General features: G+C 51.1%; 1 long non-coding RNA gene across 1 annotated transcript in view; it reads left to right on the forward strand.

Moving 5' to 3' along the window:
- The window catches only part of LOC116647531, an 86,520-nt gene extending 70,776 nt beyond the window's left edge, over positions 1-15,744 (forward strand). The window contains exons 2-3 of the long non-coding RNA XR_004302349.1: positions 6,360-6,456; positions 15,445-15,744. This is a non-coding gene — a long non-coding RNA (uncharacterized LOC116647531). The remainder of the gene's footprint in view (positions 1-6,359; positions 6,457-15,444) is intronic.
- The last annotated feature ends 5,301 nt before the right edge of the window (positions 15,745-21,045 follow it).

Genomic DNA, 21,045 nt, shown 5'->3' on the forward strand with positions numbered 1-21,045 from the left:
CCCCCCCCCCCCCCCCGGCAATCCACACCCCTCCTCCGGTATTATTTTGAAGCAGGATGCCAAATGTAACATCATTTCATCCATAAATATGTCAGCATGTATCTCAAAAAGGACTCTTCCTTACAAACTAAACCGTAATCACACCACCATTATTACACCAAAAACAAAAGTCTTAATATTAGCAAAGACCCAGTCTCTGTTCAAATTTCCAATTGTTACATAATTGCTTTTTTCATAATTGCTTTTTTTTATCGTTTAAATTTTGATCCAAATAAGGTCTACACCTTGTAATCGGTGGGTAAATCAATTTTGAGTTTCTTTGGGCCTAGAGTTTGGTTTTGTTTTTTGCATTCATGGAAAGAAACTAGCTGTTTGTCTTGTGGCATTTTGCTTATTGCTGCCCTGTGGTGTAAGAGAATATGTTCCTCTATCCTCTATCCTGGAACTTGGTAGTTAGAAGCAGAGGCTTGATCAGATTCAAGTTTGATTTTTTTTGGGGGGGGGGGCAAGACTACCTCATTAGATGGTGTTGAGTTCTTCTATCAAGAGGCACACGGTATCTTATTCTCTTTTTAATGTAATGTTAGCAGCCATTCAAGCAATGAATTTGTTAGGGAGTACAAAATGGTATTATATTTCATTCCTTCTACATTTATTAGCTGGAATCTGTCTATAGAAGAAACGTACTTTTTTCTATTATCTGGCATGTAGTGATTCTATTTGAAAGAGACTTTTAAAGTTTATCCACTTTCTCAGTGGACCCTGGGGTAAATGGTCCAGAGAGGGCAAGCCCCTCACTAAAGGATACCCAGCAAATTGGGAGCAGGCCTGGAACTCAAACCCCGGTGCTGCATCACATGCCGCACTACTCTGGAGGCAGATGGTAGAGCAGAGAGGAATCACGCCAGGATTTGAATCTAGGACCTGCCATCTATAAGCATGGGACCGTGGGGCCAACCATTCAGCCTTGGTGCTCTCTGTATTGTGTGGATAATCCCACCTCCTTCTTGCAGCCCAAGTTTGCCAACCTTTTGGCCCTCTGTAAGAAGAGGCTTGGAAAAGCCCATCCTGATCTCACAAGGTGGGCTACATTCACCAGCCAATGCTCAGGTCCATGGCATTTTACTTTAGTTTCCTGTGGCTGCTTCAGGACTTGCCTAAGGACCCCGCCTTTCCTCCCTGTCCAAGGAGAGTTTCTCGGGAGGTCCAGGCTTCTGTCAGCAAGGTGATGAGCTCAGGATCGGCCGTATAATTGTGAGGACTTTTGTTCAAAAGTGATTATGAATTTCAAGACAGTGACAGCAAAACATCAAACCAAGCACAGAGCCCTTCTGGGCACAGGCCCTGGGTACTGTGCAGGTCCCAGACCCACTAATCCAGCCCTGGAAGAGCTCTGTCTCCACGGCACATGGATAGATCTCATCCAATCCCACCAAAATTTGAATAAGTTGGGACATATTGGCCACAACCAACAGAAACCCCAATCCAATGAGCTTCAGTTAAGAGCGGGTATTTACAGTAAACAGTATTTAACAATTATAGTCGTATAAATGCAGTTTCGTGGCTTTTAATCCTTTGAGTCAACACGTGGACAAAGCAATAAAAACTTGATTATGGGGCAGAAGGAAATATGAACGCCACAGACAACGTAAAAAATCTTATTGCTGGCCAAGGTGGCATGTGAACGGGCAGAGGAGTGGTAGGGACATCCATATTTATTCTTATTCTGGGCTGGCAAGACAAGATAAACCGCCTAAAGTTGAACAAAAGAAATAGACATTTAGATATAGGCAATCAGTAGGTGCCTAGTAGATGTGCTATAAATCTCAGTTGAGAAGAAGGATGTAGGAGTGTAAGTGAACTCAGTTCTCACAGACCTTTCGGAGAAATCAATGGATTCGGTCTAAAGTTGTAAACCAAGAAATGGGTGTAGAAGCATATTATCTAGAGTTATGAAGGTAAACGTCAGAAAAAATACAAAAGGAAATGTGTCAAATAGTTTGCCTCTGGAGTGAAGCGGGAAGAACAGGGCAGGGCCTGTTGTTTTCCTTTACGAGCTATTTTGTACTGTTCGATTTGTTACCATGTTCTTATGTTATTTTGATAATAACTAAAAGTTACAGAGGGCATGGGAATTGATCACCAGACATGGAAAGGCAGAGGGGCTGATTGCCACTGACTCCGTCAGCGCCTCATTCCCCCAGGCTCCATGCCCCGGCCACTGGTCGCTCTGGAGTCGGATACAGCTCATGATCCAAGGGGAAAATGCAGAATATTCCAGGGAAGGACTGTGATTGGCTCACATGCCCACCCCTTGGGCCAATCCAGGGCGTGATGAACTCTGATTGGCCTTCCCAGGGTCATGTGACTCTCTGCCAGGAAGGTTGAAATATCCCAGGGGGCCGTAGAGCGGTAGAGGAGGAGTTCTCCAGGGGAAGGGCAGGGCTGTTATCAGAAGAAAGGGAGAAGGGATGCTGGGGACCAAACCGACAGACACCCAGGATGCTGAGACTACCATGGGCCAGACGCTGATAGAGGGTCCAGGGTGTGGGAGACATGGGGATGAGTGCAACATACAACTCCTACGGGGAGTCTGGGTGAGGGAGGGAGACAGGGAAACCAGTAGCTGTTACCCAAGCACACCGGGTTCTATGGGAGCTGGCGGGCAACCTGTGCTGTCAGCTGGGCATCCAGAACTCTTATCAGTTCCGAAGCCCTCCCTCCCCCCGCCCCAGAGACTCCCAGCTACAGCACAGTGACTTGGGTCCAGATCCCATTTCTGCTCAGGGACTTTTTTTTTTCACCCATCTGAGCCTGTTTCTCCATCAGTAGAATGGGACAATGATTCCAGTTTAGCTATTAGATTGGTTGGAGAGGCCGAGTACAGAGCTTGGCCCGTAGGAGGCCCTTCTCTACCCTCCCCAAATCTCAGGGCCCCCTACCTGCATTGCCAACTTGTCTTAGATAACCTGATTAGCTCCAGCTTAGCTTAAAATCAAAAGATGCTCTTTAGAGTTGTTTCATGATCTGGTCTGTAGAAGAAAACCAGATAATTATCCAAATGCCAAACATTACATAACTGTACCCAAATTGTCAACATATACCTCCACTAACACAGAAGCTCCCTGAAGGCCGGCAAAGCATTAATCATTTTTCCATCTCTCTCCGGTATCCAGCCTAATGGACACTTCCCCCCCCCACACCCCAGTCTCATCAAGAGATAATTAGCATGCAGCACTGTGAACGTTGAAGGTGTACAACAGACGGACTTAACCCGCATACGTTGTGAAATGCTTACCACAATAAGTTTAGTTTACATGCATCCTCTCTATAGATACGAAAAGAAAAAGAGAAAAACATGTTATTTTCCCTGTGGTGACAAGAACTCTTAAGACCTATGCTTTTAACTTTCAGATACACCATACAGTGGTGTTAACTATTGTTGTCATCTTGTACATTACATCCCTAAAACTTATTTGTCTTATCACTGGGAGTTTGTACCTTTTGAACACCTTCATCCAATCCCCCATCCCCTCCCCTGTCTCTGGTAACCACACATCTGATCTCTTTTTCTATAAGTTTTGGTTTTTAGATTCTACATATAAGTGAAATCATTCAGTACTTGTCTTTCTCTGACTTATTTCACGTAACATAATGCCCTCAAGGTTCATCCACGTTTTCACAGATGGCAGGATTTCCTTTTTATGGCTGAATGATAATCCATTGTGTGTGTGCGTGTGTATAACATTTTCTTTATCCATTCACCAGTCAATGGACACCTAGGTTATGTCCATGTCTTGGCTATTTTAAAGGATGCTGCTATGAACGTGGGGGTGCAGATATGTCTTCGACATAGTGTTTTCATTTCCTTCTGATATATTCCCGAAAATGGAATTGCTGGATCATAGGGTCGTTCTATTTAAAATTTTTAAAAATTTGTTATTATTATTATTGAAGTATAGTTGATATACCATATTATATTAGTTTCAGGTGTACAACATAGTGATTTGACAATTCTATACATTATTCAAAGTTCACCATGATAAGTGTAGTCACCATCTGTCACCATACAACATTATTACAATATTATTGACTATATTTCCTAGCTGTACTTTTCATCTCCATGATTTATTTTATAACTAGAAGTTTGTACCTCTTAATCCCATTCACCTATTTTGCCCACCCCCCCCCCCACACACACACCTCCCTTTGGCAACCACCACCTTGTTTTCTGTATTTAAGAGTCTGTTTTTTGGTTTGTTTGTTCATTTGTTTTGTTTTTAGATTTGACCTATAAGTGAAATCATATAGTATTTGTCTTTCAGACTTCACTTTGCATAATATCCTCTAGGTCCATCCATGTTGTTACGAATGGCAAGATTTCATTCTTTTTATGGCTGAGTAATATTCCATTGTGTATATATACCACATGTTCTTCATCCCTTCATCTGTTGACAGAAACTTAGGTGGCTTCCATATCTTGGCTACCGTAAATAATGCAATAGACACAGGGGTGCATGTATCTTTTCGAGCTAGTGTTTTTGTCTTCTTTGGGTAAATGCCCAGTAGTGGAATTACTGGATCCTATGGTATTTCTCTTTTTAATCTTTTGAAGAGCCTCCATCCTGTTCTCCACAGTGGCTGCCCCAGGTTACAATCCCCCTTTTCCCACATCCTCATCAGCATCTGTTATCTCTCGTCTTCCTGATGCCGGCCACTCTGACAGGTGTGAGGCGGTACCTCACTGTGGCTTTGATTTGCGTGTCCCTGATGAGGAGTGATGTTCGGCACCTTTTCCATGTACCTGTTGACCATCTGTACATCTTCTCTGGAAAAATGTCTCTTTGGGTCCTTTGCCTGTTTTTAAATTAAACTTCTTGTTTTTTCGCTCTTGAGGTGCATGCGTTCTTTATATATTTTGGATATTAACCCCTTATCAGAAATGATTTGCAAATATTTTTTCCCATTCTGTAGGTTGTCTTTCTACTTTGCAGATGATTTCTTTTGCTGTGCAGAAGCTTTTTGCTTTGATGTAATCCTGCTTGTTTATTTTTTATTTTGTTGCTTGTGCTCTAGGTGTTAGATCCCAAAAATCATTGCTGAGTCCCATGTCAAGGAGCTTTTTTCCTATGTTTTCTTCTGGGTGTTTTATGGGTTCTGGCCTTACAGTGAAGTCCTTAAAGCATTTTGAGTTAATTTGTGTGAGCGGTGTAAGATAGGAGTCTATAATGGACACTTTTGATAAAGATTTTTTAAAAAAAACACTATCTGAACAGATAAAGGGATGAATGAGGCCCTCAGAAGGACACTGAGAACAACAGTTCGGTTTGCCAAGATGGCCTCCTGGCAGACACCACAGTGCGTTCGGACAGTGGCCAGGGACAAGCAGAGAGGGCAAAATGTGTACCTGGCAAGGGGGCTGGAAGGCAGGGCACAGTGGAGGAGGCAGTGGGCGATGGGCCTACCTCACTTGTTCATGCAACAGGCGTCTATTAGCCCACCTACCCTGTGGCGGACACCAGTTACCTGGGATATATCAGCAGCAAACATGAATCCCCCCACGCCCAGGCAGCTGATATCCAGGGTATAATGTGTGGAGAGCAGCAATAGGCCCCGGAGGAACCTGGCCTAGGCATCCCCATGGCTGCATCTTCCTGGTGATGCATTTGTAATAATAATATTAATTGCAATAACAACAGCAGTTATATAGAGAACCTACTGGATTAGTCAAGACCACCTCAGTTTTAAGTCATAGAAACTCAACCTGAACTGGCTGAAGCCAATAAAACACAGAAATTCGGTTTGTGTGTTAATTCCTAAAAATACCAGGGGTTAACTGGCTTCTGCCATGACCGGCTGCAGGAGCTCCAAAGACATCATTAGCATTCTGTGTCCTGCTCCACCTCTGGGCTCTGCTGTCTTCTGACATCATTCTCAAATGGCCAAAATAGTAAAAATGGCCTCTGAAAGCTCCAAGCTAATGATCTCAGCAAAGAGCAAGCACCTCTTTCTTTATTGTTCCAGAAACTCCAGGACACTGTGACAAGGACCACTCCCACTTGGGTCTCCTGCCCAGGCCTGAACCAGTACTTGAGGTCAATATTGGGATGTGCTGATTGGCCTGGGTCTGGTGACAGGCATGGGGCTGGCGTGGGGGACAGCCCTATATACTCAGTAGGGACTGAGAATGGAAGAGGGCGATTTTCAAGAGAGCAGGGCTGTACTTGGAAGAGGTGACATTGAACAGAGAGCATCAACAATGGTGTCTACGCCTACTATGTGCCAGGCACAAAACCAAGTGTCAGTTAAGCCTCTCAACAGTCCTCTGTGGTAAGACCATTCTTGTCCCCATTTTACAGGTGGGGAAAGTGGCGCGGAGAGGCTGAGCACCTTTGCAGCATCACCTACTAGTAAGTGGGGGATCAAGGAGCACGGACTCTTCTCTACCAGATGGAGGTTAGTGGGGCTCTTGAATACAGGGGGAGGTCAGGATTTGACAGATGAAACGCAGTGAATGGCTTGCGGGGTTGGGGGGGGGAGATAAAGGGGAATGATCTGATGAATTTGGCACTGTCCCTGTCCCCCTACCTACTCCCCATCCCAGGGCGATGCTGTAATGCATCTTTCTCTGGTCCCACGTTCTCTGCAACAGTGTAGTGCAGACCCCGGAGCCACGCTGCCTGTGCTCCCCAGGAAATGGAGCCTTTGGTTGGGGATTGAGTGCTGCTGACTTAGAGGGGGAACTGCGGGGCAGCAAGAGGGAGGGAAAAGAGAGGGGATGGAGGGGAGGACGGGAAGCGATACGAGGTGATGTGGAACCACGTGGTCACTGCTTTACGTGGGAAACGTGCCTCAAATGGTCCAAGGGAGGGAGGCGAGGGATCTGTCCTCCCACCTCGTCTCCTACTGCTCAGAGTGCGTCCCTGAGAACGAACTCCCTCCATGCTTCAGGGGTGTGCTCTCTAGCCCCTTTGGTGGCCACGTGGGAGCCAGACCCTTTACACTGGGATGTGGCCCGGAAAGGGTCAGCCTGTGGGGAGACAGCTGGTCAGCTTCAGGGTGGAAGAGCCCCAGCAGAGGCAGAGCAAGAAGCCAGGAGTCTGGTGGACAGGGAAGCAGATAGAATCTGTAGAGGCACGAGATGCACGTGATACCCCCGCATTCCGCATCTTATGATACACCTACGTCTCCATGCCTCGGTTTCCCCCGCAGTAAAATGGGGATAACAGCATCTCCCCTAGGGTTGTTGAGAAGACTTGAGATAATGCATGTGAAGTACTCAGCAGTGTCTGCACCACCACCACCCCGCCCCAGGAGGTGAACTGGACTGGCCGTGCGTTGACTTTGCCCGGAGAACTTGGGGAAAGCTTCATGAAGGGTGCGGTACTGGCTAAGCTGTATTAGCCAGGATTCTTTCGGGCTCAAATGAAGGAGAGGAAAGCCCAGAGGCACATTTGGCTTTGGCACAGTTGGACCCAGGGATGGCTCTGAGTCCCTAGGGAGTTGACCCCTGTTGAGTTCACCGCATGTACACTTGATCTCCAAGGGCTGACCTCAGCAGAGAGAAGACCAGGAGGGACAGATCTGGCTGAAGCACTTGTGAGAGGAGACGTGGGACTAAATCAGGGCTTAACAACTTGAACTCCTCCGACTACAGGGATGGGGCCATGATTTGTTAGTCCCACGCCAGAAAAAGAAAAAGCAGGTCTCTGGTTTGGGCTGGAGTGATTTCAACTCCAAATCTTCATACAAGCTTATTCCGTGATTATCAGCCCAGGTAGTTCTGGATGCGTCTTTGTGTGTTTGGGAAAGTCAATTCTGGCTTCACGAATGCAGTCTGTTTAGTAGATATAATCTCACAGGGTGGAATCCAAGCGGAAATAAATGACACGAAAAGATAAAGAACGTCCTGACCATCCCTCCCGGCAAGGACGTCCTTGAGCACCAGGGTTCCACGAGGCCCCTCCCCAAGCAGTCCCAGGTCGTTAAGAACACCCACGCACCCGAGCTACATCATTGCCCTACTTGTGTTCCCGGTGCAAGCCAGAGGATCCCTCAGCCGTGTGACTTGGGACAAGTCATTCTACCCCTGTGACCCTTGGTCCCCTCAACTGTAAAATGAGACTGATGTCTAGGCACAAAAGTGGAAATGTATGCCTACACAAAGACTTGTGTTCAGTGTTCAAAACAGCTTTATTCGTACTAGTCACAGTCTGGAAGTAGCCTAAATGTCCACCATCTGACAGATGGCTGAGCAAACTGGTACATCCCTACAGTGGAAGGTGTCTCAGTAGTTAAGGCATGAAACTACTGAGGCGCACAGCATGGATGAATCTCAAAGACATGTTGAATCAAGCCAGACACACAAGAGTACACACTAAATGATAATATTTATAAAATTCTAGAAAAGGCAAAATCAATCTCTACAACCAAGGCAGGTCCTAGGGGTTGTCCTGGGGCTTGAAATGTTCTCGTTCTCTATGGCGGGGGTAGTGACAAGGGGGTACACATTTGATAAAAGTTACGACTTGGGCACTTAAAATGGGTAGGTTTTTTTTTTTTTAAGATTTTATTTATTAATTTGACAGAGAGAGACACAGCGAGAGCAGGAACACAAGCAGGGGGAGTGGGAGAGGGAGAAGCAGGCCTCCGGCCGAGCAGGGAGCCCAATGTGGGGCTTGATCCCAGGACTCTGGGATCGTGTAAAATGGGTAGGTTTTATTGCATGTAAAGTTTATCTCAGAACTGATTTTTTTTTTTAATGAGACCAAAGAAAAATACTGCTTTATTAGGACCCTTTCTATGACAGAAACCCAACTCAGGATGATTTGAGCAAAAAAGAAATGCATTGGCTCATATAATGAGGTTAATCCAGAGGTGTATTTAGCTTCAGGCATGACTGGATCCAGGGGCTTACTGATGTCCAGACAGCATATTCTCTCCATCTATGTGCTTTTTCCTCTTTGTTGGCTTCGACCTCAAGTAGAGAACAGGATGGCCACCAGCAGCTCCATCAACCTGGCAAATCCCATGAAAAACAAATGCCTCTTTCCCCATAGTTGCTGCAAAACGTCCAAGAGGGAGTCTCCATGTCCATCCTGGGATCCATGCCTGCCTCTAAAGTCGGGGTGGGTGAGAGGTGATCCTCTGAAGGGGAAGAGGCATTATCAGGAGAAAGGGCCATGGACGCTGGGTAGGGAGAGCTGACCGTTGGCCATCACATTTCTCCACATCCTCAGGGGGTGGTGGTATCGCCCATTCCTACCTCCAGCCACCTCTACAGGGGCCAGGCATTAGGAACGGGCCCCAAACTCATTCAAGGCTCAAGTGTGCTTTTCTGTGACGTCACAGACCTGCCTGTTAGTTAGATACAAGAGTCAAAACAGAAAGCGAGCACTAATCTCTTCTCCACCAGCCAAGGCAAACAGAAGGCCCTTCCTGCCTGTGCTTGGCTGTCTGCACCCAAGGAGGCTGGCGCGGGAGGGAGGAGCACTCTGCCACAGCTACTCTGGCCCAGGCCCAGACGGAACCGCCTTGGAGTTGGCGTCCGGACTTGCAAGACGAACGTCAAGGAGGGGAAGGAGGCCTCCGTGGGCTCTGGGTCTCGGCGGGCCCGACCTGAGAGGAATGCAGCATCTCAAGCCAGAGCCACCATCCCTCCAGGGTCTGGCCAGGGCAGGGGGGCCAGAGAGGAAGCGGAAGGAAAGGTCATCTTAGTAGAGGTAAGGACGGAAGGCACCATCCAATACACTGAGACCCAAACCTTACTTCCTGAGCAGTGCAACTACATTAAGGGAGCATCTTCTCCATGCCAGACACCTCCCAGGGTTCTCTGTTGAAGTGTCCTCCTGGAAGGGGCGAGAAAGGGAGCAACGACTTCATATGTGTATTCAGAAGCCTCATATTCAGACACATTTCTACAGGGCACTATTATGCCCACCAACCAAATGAGGCAACAGACTGTAGTGGGGGGCTTTACCCAGGGCCCCCAGCTAAATGGCTGCCCCTGATCAGACTCCTGGGCAAAGACCTGTCCCTCCCCACTCCCCAGCTCCAGGAGCTCAAAGCTCTGGCCTCAGCCTCATCGCTCTAGGCTGGGAGTTGAGCTGAGGTTATTTCTGACCCAGGTAAGCCAAGGCAGCTTAGGGCCATCTCCCAACCCAGTCCCCCAAGGAGCATGGGCAAGAAAAGCCTGAGCTGAGGTCCACCGCCCTGTTTCCCACCAAGATGCTGGCTGAGTCTGCCTGCCCAACCATCCTGTTTTCAGGGAAGCAGGTTAAATGGATGTCATTGCCAAGAGTGGGCAGTCTGCTGCAAAATAGCTGGTGGGGGGCAGGGGGAGAGCCAGACTAGAGCCAAGGCCAACAAGGGAGGGCGTGGCCGAGGCTCAGGCCCTCATTGCCCAAGAAAGCCCGTGGGCCTGGCCCAGAGCTGCTGGGCTCTGGGAAAGTAGTGTTCTCAGCTCCAGGCTCCACCCATCATGTTTGAGGCTGGCTGGCCCTCCAGCTCTGCAGACTGGCCCAGGAACAGCCGACCGCTTCCTGGAGCTCACAATGCGCCCGCCCATGAGTTCCCTGCATTGGCAGCCTGCCCAGGTGGCCCTCCAGCCAGGCTCCTGGAGGCTAGCTCTGTAGGAAAGAGGGAGGGGCAGGGACAGCCTTCTGGAGACCTAGGCACCCCCAGCAGGGGTCCTGACCCTGAGGCCTGCCAGCTCAGAGCGGGGCCCAGATGAGCAAGCCCCATGCAGGCTGGGCTCCTTCCTGGACACCTCTGTCCAGGCAAGGAGCAGGGAACCAGGGGCCTCTGCCAACCCCCCAGCTGCGCCACCTAGGCCACGCCTCTGGTGTGTTCTGAAAATGGGGTTAAATCTTGCCCTGCCCAGAACTTGGATCCCAGGCCACATGGCAGGCTGAATGGGGGCAGCTGTGGGCGCATGCCGGCCAGGTGCACACTCACATCAGGAAGACCCAGGGACAGGAACCCAGCCTCCCTGGGGTGCAGATACCTCCTCCATGAGACAGTAGCACCCACCCACTCACCTCCGGTTACTAGATGACCAAAGGCTTCAGTATTAGTAAGCATCATGATATGCTTGTTAGGACCATATGCTCATTATAAGTAATTATTACCGAAACCACTGGCCTCAGGAGCCAGAAGCTACAGCGCTGAACCCCAGCTCTGCCACATCCTAGCTGCATCTTCCAGGGGGTCTCCTGATCACTTGTGCCTCAGCCCATCCTATACAATGGAGATCCAAAGAGGACTCTGAGCGGCAGAGGAAGTATCGGACGTGAAATTCGGCCAGTTGCCAATGGTCACCTCTCCTCGAGCAGACTCTGAAGGCAGAGCCGCAAGAATCTTCCAGCTCTAACGTGTGGCCATGTAGCCGGGGAGTTCTCCCGAGGAACAGCAGACAGAGACACCAGTCCCTAGGTGCACTCTGTCCCCCATCCCTGGCAACCGCAGGTCCAACCTGCCTTTCTGGGGAGGAGGGACGGGCACTGACATTTGTAGAAGGCTCCCCAGATTCTTAGTGTCACCAGAGTCTAGAAGCAGTGCCGCAGCTCACTTGGAGATCCAACAGGACAAAGCCTGCAGTTCCAGCCTCCTCACCAACTTCATCAATCTTGGTTCAGAAGAGAGACCTAGTGTGGCTCCAATACCCACCGCCCGCCTGAGAGTTCTGAGCTTCCCGGCTGCAGGCGATTGGCCCTTCCCACTTGGCAGAAAGAAAAGAGAGACTCTGGCTCCCAAGGGCACAGGGCCATGGCTCAAATGGGTTATAAGCCTCACGCCTTTTAAAAGCCCCAATCCTGCTAACTGGGCAGGGGTGTTATGCACATAGGGGAAAAGTGCTGGAAGGATCTATTTCATTAGCAGACATTATCTCTAGGCATGGGCATTTTTATAAGCCTTTTCATCCTTCTGTATTTTGAAATGCTCTACAGTGGAAGGCGGTTCTTTTATAGTTGGGGGAGAAAACAGTACTCAGCTTTATTTTTCATGTAGGACCTTTTTAAAAAAATTTATTATTATTATTTTTTTTTTGGCAAGTGTTTTGTGTAAAGAAGGAGGAACACACTCAGGAATAAGGAGGTTTGTGGGGGATGGAAGGGCAGGGCAAAGGGGCCTCAGGGAGGGACAACTGATTTAAAGTTAGCAAACACTTAGCTATGAGGAATGACCAAGCACCCTAGGACCATCGTAGGTGGTGAGAATCTCATTTCGCAAAAGCCCCATCCACCTCTTACCAAGCAGTGAGAAACATCACTGTGTACCCTGCCCCCCACCCCCAACCTCACGTGAACCTTTACCTTGACGCTGTCCCTTCTCCTGGGCAGAAGAATGCTGAGGCTCCTGAGCAAACCCAGCCCTTTAAAAATGGTCTCTGGGAAAGCTGGTGTGGAGGCCCAGCTAGGATGACCAGAGCCTAGGGAGCAAGGGGCCAGGCTGGCCGGAAGGATGATCATGTGGTCAGGGTCCTGCAAACAGCCATCTTCTCTGGTGACGGGAGCTTGTGAGTTTGCACCTGGAAACCCAAGAAATACCTAGAGGATTAATTTCCCTTGCTGACCTGTGAGGTCGACGAGCCCTGGGGCGGACCTCAGGAGCTCAGAGTCCTGCTTGCTGCCTGTTCATCTCCCTGTCTATCCATGCATGGGCAGGCCACCTGCTCAGCCTCAGCTGGGGGGCAGGGGGTAGGGGGAAGACTCTGTTGCTTTGGGATCTAGGGACATTCTTGTGAACTGGCGTTCCTGCGCTGAGGGGGACATGTCATAAATTTGGTATTTCTTCTTGACAACCCCCCAGCAAGCAACCCTAACTCCACTCAAGACAAGGCCTTGGCTCAGCCAACATATCTGTGGGGTGGGCTGGAAAAGGTGAGGGTGGGGGCATCTGCTGGGAAGTAAGGAGCCCCAGAAGGTGAAACTGGGATAGAGAACATCCAGCCAAGAAAAAGCAAGCTCCCGGGGCACAGCGGGGATTGGTGGGGAGAAGCCCTTTGAATCCACCGGGGAGTGTATTTTCAAAATGGCGCTCAGGGAGTGAGCTGGGCTCCCTCTGTTTTAAAACATAGTACAACTTCCTGCCCCTAAACAGTTCCAACTTCTCAGGAGAGGTGAGTATCCGGGCAAGCCCAACACTGCTGCTCTTGACATAACTGGCCCAAAAGGCACCCATCCTTGGGCCCCACACATGCAGCCGGGCTCCCGGAACCTTCACCGCACACAAATTGGGGAGACTCTGTATTCTCCTGAGTTCTAATCTGCGCAGGACTATCTCAATGCTCAGCCTTCCCTAATCCTCCACAAAAAAAAAAAAAAAAAAAAATTGTAAAAATATATGCAAATCAACGCACCATCCGAACAGAATTGTTTTAATAATACCCTCTCGTTTCAAGAGGATGGAGGAGGACATCCCAATCGGCCCCCAGGAAGCCCTTCCTGTCCCAGAGCGGCCAGGTGGGCGAGGAGGGGTGGCTTGGCGGCCCGATGCACACTGCAAGAACAATAAGGATTTTTAGGGGCATTATGACTGAGTCAGAAAACACAGCTGCCCCTGAAAGTCCCTCATTTTTCTTGCTGTCCTTGAACACTCTCCAGGTAAGTAAGCAGTCCACTGGCTGGCCCAGGGGAGCCAAGGTGGAGATGGCTGACCCTCACCTGACCCTGGCCCACCACCCTCTGGCCCCTGAAGGCTCTGTGGTGGGTAGGGTAGCTGCTGGGTCCCCACGGTGGCACGACTCTCCCCCAGGTGTGGCCTGGTGGGTGGCCAGCCTCACTGCCCCACAGCATGCCCAGGAATGAGCAGCCTTTGCTCACCCCGAGCCAACTCTAAACCCAGGGCTTTCTGCCCCCGGAGAGCGGTGGACCAGAATGCACAGGAATCCCAAGTGGCTGAGCGCAGTCCCAAGAACCAGGGAATGTGGTAAGACCTGGGAGAAGGGTCATCTACCTGGCCCTTGTCGTCCCCTGTGGGGTGTGGACCCATCTTGTGGAGACTGAGCTCCTGACAAGCGGGGGAAAGTCACAGGCCTGACATGGGATGGGAACGTGCAATGGGCATGCAGGCAAGTAAGCTCCAGACTTCCTGGGAGGCCAGGCTGGGTCCGGGTAGAGAGGAGAGTATGGGGTGGGGGGCGGTCATAGCGGCTCGACTCCTAAAATGGGCCCAATAGGAACTAAGTTCCCACCATCTCTCCCCTTCCAGAGGCAGTAAGAGAATTTCAGCTCTCTTCTAGGAACCAAAGGGTCAGCTCCTGAAAAGCCGACGGTCACTGGCCCTCTGTCCCTGGCGGGAGGCAAGAGGGTGCAGCGTGTGAGACCCAGCATGCCGTGGGGGGAGCTGCTGTGTGAACGGGGATCTCTGTGCAGCCTTCCCCTGCTCTAGCACTTTCTGCCCACTTCCGCGGAGGTGGGTTCTGGAAGAGGCAACAGCGTCAGGCGGGCGCGAGTCAGGAACACAGGTCCCCGAGCCCTACAAACACACCCTATGATGGGCAAAGACAGATGGTATGTCCCGGATGGTTTTCAGGTTCGATCAACCAGCTGACAGGCTCTGCTGGGAAGTGCAGGTGGGCAGAAACGGGGGGTAAGGTGAGGGGATGGTCAGAAAGTGGCCAAGAAGAAAGGCGAGAGGATGGTGACCCCTTTCTTTTCTTATGGGAGGATGAAAAGGGCTTCCAGAATCAGAGCCTGGTTTACAGAAGGATGAGCCCTTCTGCCCACCCCCCCCAGTCTGGGCAGGCCTCTGGGGTGGCAGAGGCTCCCCTCCACAGACCCTGGGCTTTTGACTCCTCGGAACCTCGTGGTGCAGAATGCCACCCACCCATGGCTAACTTGTGCCCTGAAGCCAGGCCATCCCAGCCAGGGCCCCAGCTCAGCTGGAACCTACCCCAGCCTGACATGGCATGCACCCCTCGGGGGCCTGTCACTAGTTGTGCTGTGTGGCCCCACTGTGGTGAAAACAGACCCGGTGGCATGCTCTGGTTAGTTGCTGTGTGACCGGGTATAAGTTACCTAGCTTCTCTGTGCCTTGCCTTCCACATCTGTGAACAGGAATAAGCAGCCCACTATGCGGGGTGGTATAAGGACCGAAGGGAAGTATACAAAGCACTTAGCAGGTTCCTGACAGAAGTGTATCACTCTCTCAAAGCAGTTTCCCCCTTCCCCTCAGACCCCAAGGGCGGGGGCTGGGCCAGGACCCCCTGGAAGTTGCCAAAGACTCATGTCTTGGAGAATTCCTCCCCGCTGGGAAGAGCAACCGGGATGGAGGTCCGGGCACAGACCTGGCTGCCCAGTGAGCACGACGGCCGTGTCTTCGCCCCACACCACCGGTCCTTCCTTGTTCCGACCGAGAGGAAGTGTGCCCAGAAACCCAGCCGCCGGGCCATGGCCTCACCCTCGCCCGACTATGTTATGACAACTGTCCTCTTGCCCACAGCCTTCTGCCCTAACCAACATCACAGCCACACGCTCCTCCGGCAAAACCCAAGCTGTCCCCCACACACGAGGACCGAAGCCATCTGAACCATCTGATGCCACGACTGCATCGGGCTTGGCCCGCTCAGAAGCTCCAGCCTGCAGTTTGCACAACTTCCGTGTGAGCCGGTCCCGCCGCCTGGGGTGCCCTGGCTCCACGGCGGATGGAGCAAGAGGGTGAGACCAGCTCCCAGCTTTGCAGCCACAGAACCTTTGCTGGGCTATCCAACCCCTCTGCGCTTCAGTCGGCTCCTCTGCGAGATCCGGGTAACTACCTGTTTCAGGGGCGGCTGGGAGGATTGAAGTTCGTGCCCGTCAAAGGCTTAGAACTCTGCCTGGCACAAAGCATTCCATCGGGGTGAGCCATCCTGACCCACCCCCTGCTGTGTTCTTCTAGACTCAGCTTCTCTCTTCTGGGCGACCTTTCCTGCCCCCGGCCACGTTCTTTCTTTCTCCCTGCTCCCCCTGGGCCCCTGCTTGTGAAGCTGCTTTACCTACTGGCCCCTGGCAGCGCAGTCCTAAAACCACATACATCCCAGTCACTCGCACGCATCACCAATGGTGGCTCTGGGGGCCCAGTCTGCATCGCAGACAGGCTCCTTGTGTGATGCTCGGGGACACCCGAGCTTAAGAACCACCGCTCAGGCCATCCACTCACCATGGGGCAGGCAGTGGGGTCGGGGTGGGGGGCTGCCCCGGGTCGTGGCCAGAGGACGCCCCCCAGCCATGCTAGGCATGTGAAAGTGACCCACTTGGGCATGGCTGACAGCGGAGCTCACCCATTCCTGGTCCTCGGGCCTTCCCTGAGCCTGGCCTGTGCTGATCACACATTGATGACCGGGGGCCTGCATCACCCCCACCCCGCTGCTGGGGACTGAAAAGCCATCCAGGCTCTCAGACAAGCTGCAGAGTGAAGAGCTCCACGCTGAATGTGGCGTCCCTAAAATAGCCAGCAACCCACAAAACCATGGTGGAAGGAAAAAGAAAAGCCAACCAAGAGTTATCAGCCCTTGTTTGGAATTTGCTTTAGAAAGAAAAGTATGTGCCAGTCCCACCCTGACGAGGGAAGGAAGTGGTCAGGCAGAGGGCAACAGTCCTGAAATGTCTTGGGGGAACCCCTCCTCTGGAGAAGCTACTGAGCACACAGACAGGGATGCTGGGGCCCGAGGCAGGGATTGGCTGAGGCAGTCTGGCCCTGGGGCCTGGAGAGGCCAAGCACGCTTCAAGTCAGGCCACAATCTTCCCTGGCAGAGCAAGCTGGGTCAGGCCAGGTGGAGGGATGCTGGTGCCCCAACTTAGGGGAGTGGGCTCTGCAGGCCCTCCTTCCAGCACCTACCCAGTCAGCCCCAGGACAGCTGCTCTGGAGGTGGGAGCCTGAGGGCTCCACTGGACCAGAGCCTCTGCTGCAGCAGAAAGCCTTCTTGGACTCGCTGGCCCCATCCGCCCTTGCTGGCTGTTCGCTGGCTGTTCACAGGCTGGGATGAACAAAGCCAGGAGACCTGAAACTCATCCATCAGAGTCCCTGGGTTTATGATAACCCATCTCTCTCAGCCAGAAATTCTTTTGCTAAGAACACCTCAGCTCCTAAATGCTTACACTCACCCCTTCAAATCCCCACGCCCCCCTGCCCAAACTCTCCAGCCCTGCCTGGCCTGATGCCGATAGGCCAGTGTGCCTTGGGGTTGGCTCGGCTCCCCCCGCCCCGCCCCCCCAGGCAAAAAAAAAACTCATCAGTGAGTGGAGGTCCAAGTGCCCCTGGGCAAGGCTGGCCCGGGGCCTAAATGCATCTGTCCACACAAATACCCACTGCTGCTAATGAGGCTGGTCTGGGGAGGCAGCGCCCTCCTCTCGTCCACAGCTCCAGACCATCTGGAGGAGCCAAAGGCAGGCGTGGGTTGGCCGTCAGAGCCACAACTTTTATCTCTTTAAGGGAGACTCCATGGGGGAGAGAAACAAGACAAGCAGAGACAGCATGCAGACAGCTCAGCTAACAGTATGGAAAAGAAGAGTCTCCCTTTAAAGATGCATTTTTCCTTCTCACGGGAGTTGGCAGACTGTGGGACCGTGGTCCAAACCCAGACCACCTCTAGTTTTTATATCTAAAGTTTTAGTACAACACAGGTGTACTCATTCAGGTAGGATCTGTGACTGCTTTCACACCGCAACAGAAGAGTAGAGTTGCCACACAGAGTAAACCCTATTTGGCCCCTCACAGGAAAGTTCACCGACGCCAGCTTCTGGTGAGTATTCACTCAGTACCCAGTATGCTCCAGAGAGAATACAACAGTGAGCAAAACCTCTGGGCCCTCATGGGGCTTAAGGCCCGGTGAGGGAAGGGCTCGGAGGACTGCGAGGCCTGCTGCTTGGTGTGCTGAAGGAAAAACATGCCCCAGAAAGGCTGGGGCTCTAACCCTGGCCTCGCGTGCAGAGCTGCACTCTCCCCACTGGAGCCCTCAGACTGTATGTATCTCAGAATTTTCCAGGGTTTAAAAAGGTCACGAGGTGCACATACCACCTGTTTGGCCACACCCCAGCAGGGCAGCACCCCTAATTAAACACATCCATATCTCTGCAGTGAAACCCATGGATATTCACACTTCCCGAGAGAAATAGAGACTCTCACCGTCTCAAGTCTGTGTGGGTCAGGCTTTCCCATGAAATTAGTTATAACGACAAACTTTCGGTTTGCAGGGTTTTTTTGGCGTTCAGAATTCCAGGTAAGGACCGGGAGCCTGCACCTGTGAAGAGCTAAAAAGGACAAAAGCTGAGTCCCAGCTTCATTCCCCGCTCTTGGCTGGAGATCCCTACCCCTGCAGACTGCCCCCGTGGCCACCGGGCACAAAGCGAGCACACACGAGGCGTGCCGAGAACACGGACTGAATGAACTATCACCAGAACTTCTTTCCTCAAAGAACAGCCACTAACATTTCTGCTGACAAATGTCAAAAAGGAGTATTTAAACCCTGCCTTCATCGACCTGCTCTACTGTCAGGAGCAGAGAGAAGCTGACACAGATGAATAATTTTCCAACTCCATTTACCTGAGATAAGGAAAATGAAACTCTTGTCTGGACACTGTTGCTGCCTTCTGGGCAGGTACACGAGGTGTTTTGCGGGGAGCAAGTGAGGGGGTGGTAGCCAAAACTGAAAACACATGATTTTTTTTTTCCTCTGTGGCTAAAGTTCCATTTGGAAAGCAACAATAATTTATCTCATCACAAGTTCCCAACAGCTAATTAGAAAAATGTACTAATTAGGTAATAATCTGGTTTCAGATGTTTTAATTATATACCTTTGGAGAAACAAAAAAAAAAAAAAAAAAAAAAAAAACCACCCCACTACGTATTATTTTTATGTATATATAATTTAATAGCACTTCTTCCAGAGTGTAAAACATCCAGAAAGTCTAAATTATAAGTTTGAAAAACCAAAAACCTCAAACCTTACGACAGTCATACCGGAAGAATATTTTAATACCCATTATCTATAAACAGTGGAATCATCTACAAAATGCAGTGCTTCTGCAGTAAAGGGTGATAACTGGAAAATATTTCAGCAATAACTCCCATCAGCTGTCCTGGAATTAAATGGATTTCCCCCCTTTTCATGCAACAGGGTTTCGGCATTCTGAAATGTCATACCCTCTGTTTCTTAACATAGCACTCGTACAAATGACTCCCAGAAATTTCCTCATCGCCTGAGATTTCTAAACCCCAAATTGGGAAAGAGGTGCTGGGCTCTACTGATGAGCTCTGCCTACCCCGGCTCTGGGCGGATTTCTAGGAGGGGTTTTACTCCACGATTGGGAAACATGGTGAGCCTGACAAAACGTCTGGGGTAAGAAGGTGAGAGGGGTTGCTGGCGCGGAAGGGGGTCTGCACGCTGGAGAGCGCCCTGGACAGGGCATCCCTCCCGAAGCCGATGGCCTGGAGGGGCGTGGCCAGCGGCCGTGGGCGGGGCCAGGCCAACCCTCCCAACCAACCAAAGCTGCCTGCGACCTCCAGGACTATATTTAGTCAGGGCTGACTGTCCTTCAGGGGGAGGGGCTTGGGGAGGCTGAGCACTGCCACCTGTGAGCACCAGCACCCGCACGCAGCCCTGCCACCGCGGTGCAGACGTGCTGGGACAGCACGACTCCTGGTGGAGAGGACGCGGGCATCCTCTCTGGCAGTTCCCCCAGCCCTCGGCAGGGCACGTGCTGCCCATCTGACAAATACCGTTTGCCCGACAAGGAGGGACCATGCCGGGCACACATGGCCTGGGCACAGGCGGGGCTGCCCAGAGCACCAGGGGCCCGCACTGACATGGGCCACTCTAGTTAGTTTCACTTTCCGGTCTTCATCCTGGGCCACCTCTCACCCTAATGGAAGAAAATATCCTTTGAATGCCAAGAGAGAAAGATCCTCAAAAATGTTCCTTGTCATTTTCCTTTTTTTTCCGAGGACACGGTTTTCCTCTGAAGACCCGGTAACAGGCTTTGGTGAAAACCCCAACTGCGTAACTTCAGTCCCCCGGGCTGTTCAGCTCTAATATGATTACACATCTAAATGCAATAAACGGGGCAAAGTGGTATTATTTTTCTGGGAAAAACCAACATCATAAAAGGGTCTTTATTGAATCAAGGGCCCGAGAACTGTTCTCTTGCCTAATTATGGCTCCCCAGTGAACGAGGCTGGGTTTCCAGGCAGGAGTCCTCACAACTCCCCAGCCCAAAGGGCAATGGGATATTTGTCACAACTTGTCTAATTACAAAATCCACCGAAAGGACCAAAGGGAGAATGCCAAGGTAGGTTGACAGCAGCCCCTTCACCCACTTGGGCGCTGGAGATGGGGAGCTGGTTCTCCAACCTACTTCTATTATAAGGAGCACCCCCCTGCTCCATCCCCACCCCTCACATTCAAGTCAGGATCCTGGACCCTGCCCCTTTCCACTGTCACTGCTTAAGTGGGTTTCCAGCATCCAGCGCTGCCCCTCTCTATCCTCATCAATATAGAAAGGGCCCATTGTCGAAATGTGATATTTTGCCAGATGGTTTAACATTCAGTGATTTGGCCAAGGTTAGTGTGCATCCAGAACTGACAATGAACGCTTGCTATCACCAGACACAGGAGGCGCAGAGGCAGGGGGAGAGGGAGACTCAGGCCAGGGGAGGGTGAACCCTCCACATGGACCGGCTGGGAGCAAGTGGTCTGGTTGACTTTTCTCAGATATACAGTGGTCTGGCCAGGCAAGTCGGAGACTAACATTTTGCTCATATGCAAGTCCTGCTTCCAAGTATCTGTTTAATTGCCCTCAAAGTTCCAAGAGCAGAGACACATTTTTTTTCCCCACGTTTTTAAGCTCACCACAGCAAGCTCTGCAGGAAGGGATTCAAGAGAATGTTATCTCCACTCTTCTACTAACCTGTCTCTTCAAATAGGCTGGAGCACAGGGATTGCATGAGCCCACCCCTGGCAGAGTCAGAGACACTCCCCGCCCCCACCCCAGGGTGTACCCAGAACGTCTCCCTGAAGAAGCAATGACTTGCTTTCTGCCCCCACCCCACCCCCACCCCCAGCAAGGA

The sequence above is a fragment of the Phoca vitulina genome, unplaced genomic scaffold (assembly GCF_004348235.1).
Source record: "Phoca vitulina isolate PV1807 unplaced genomic scaffold, GSC_HSeal_1.0 scaffold40, whole genome shotgun sequence".
NCBI lineage: Eukaryota > Metazoa > Chordata > Mammalia > Carnivora > Phocidae > Phoca > Phoca vitulina.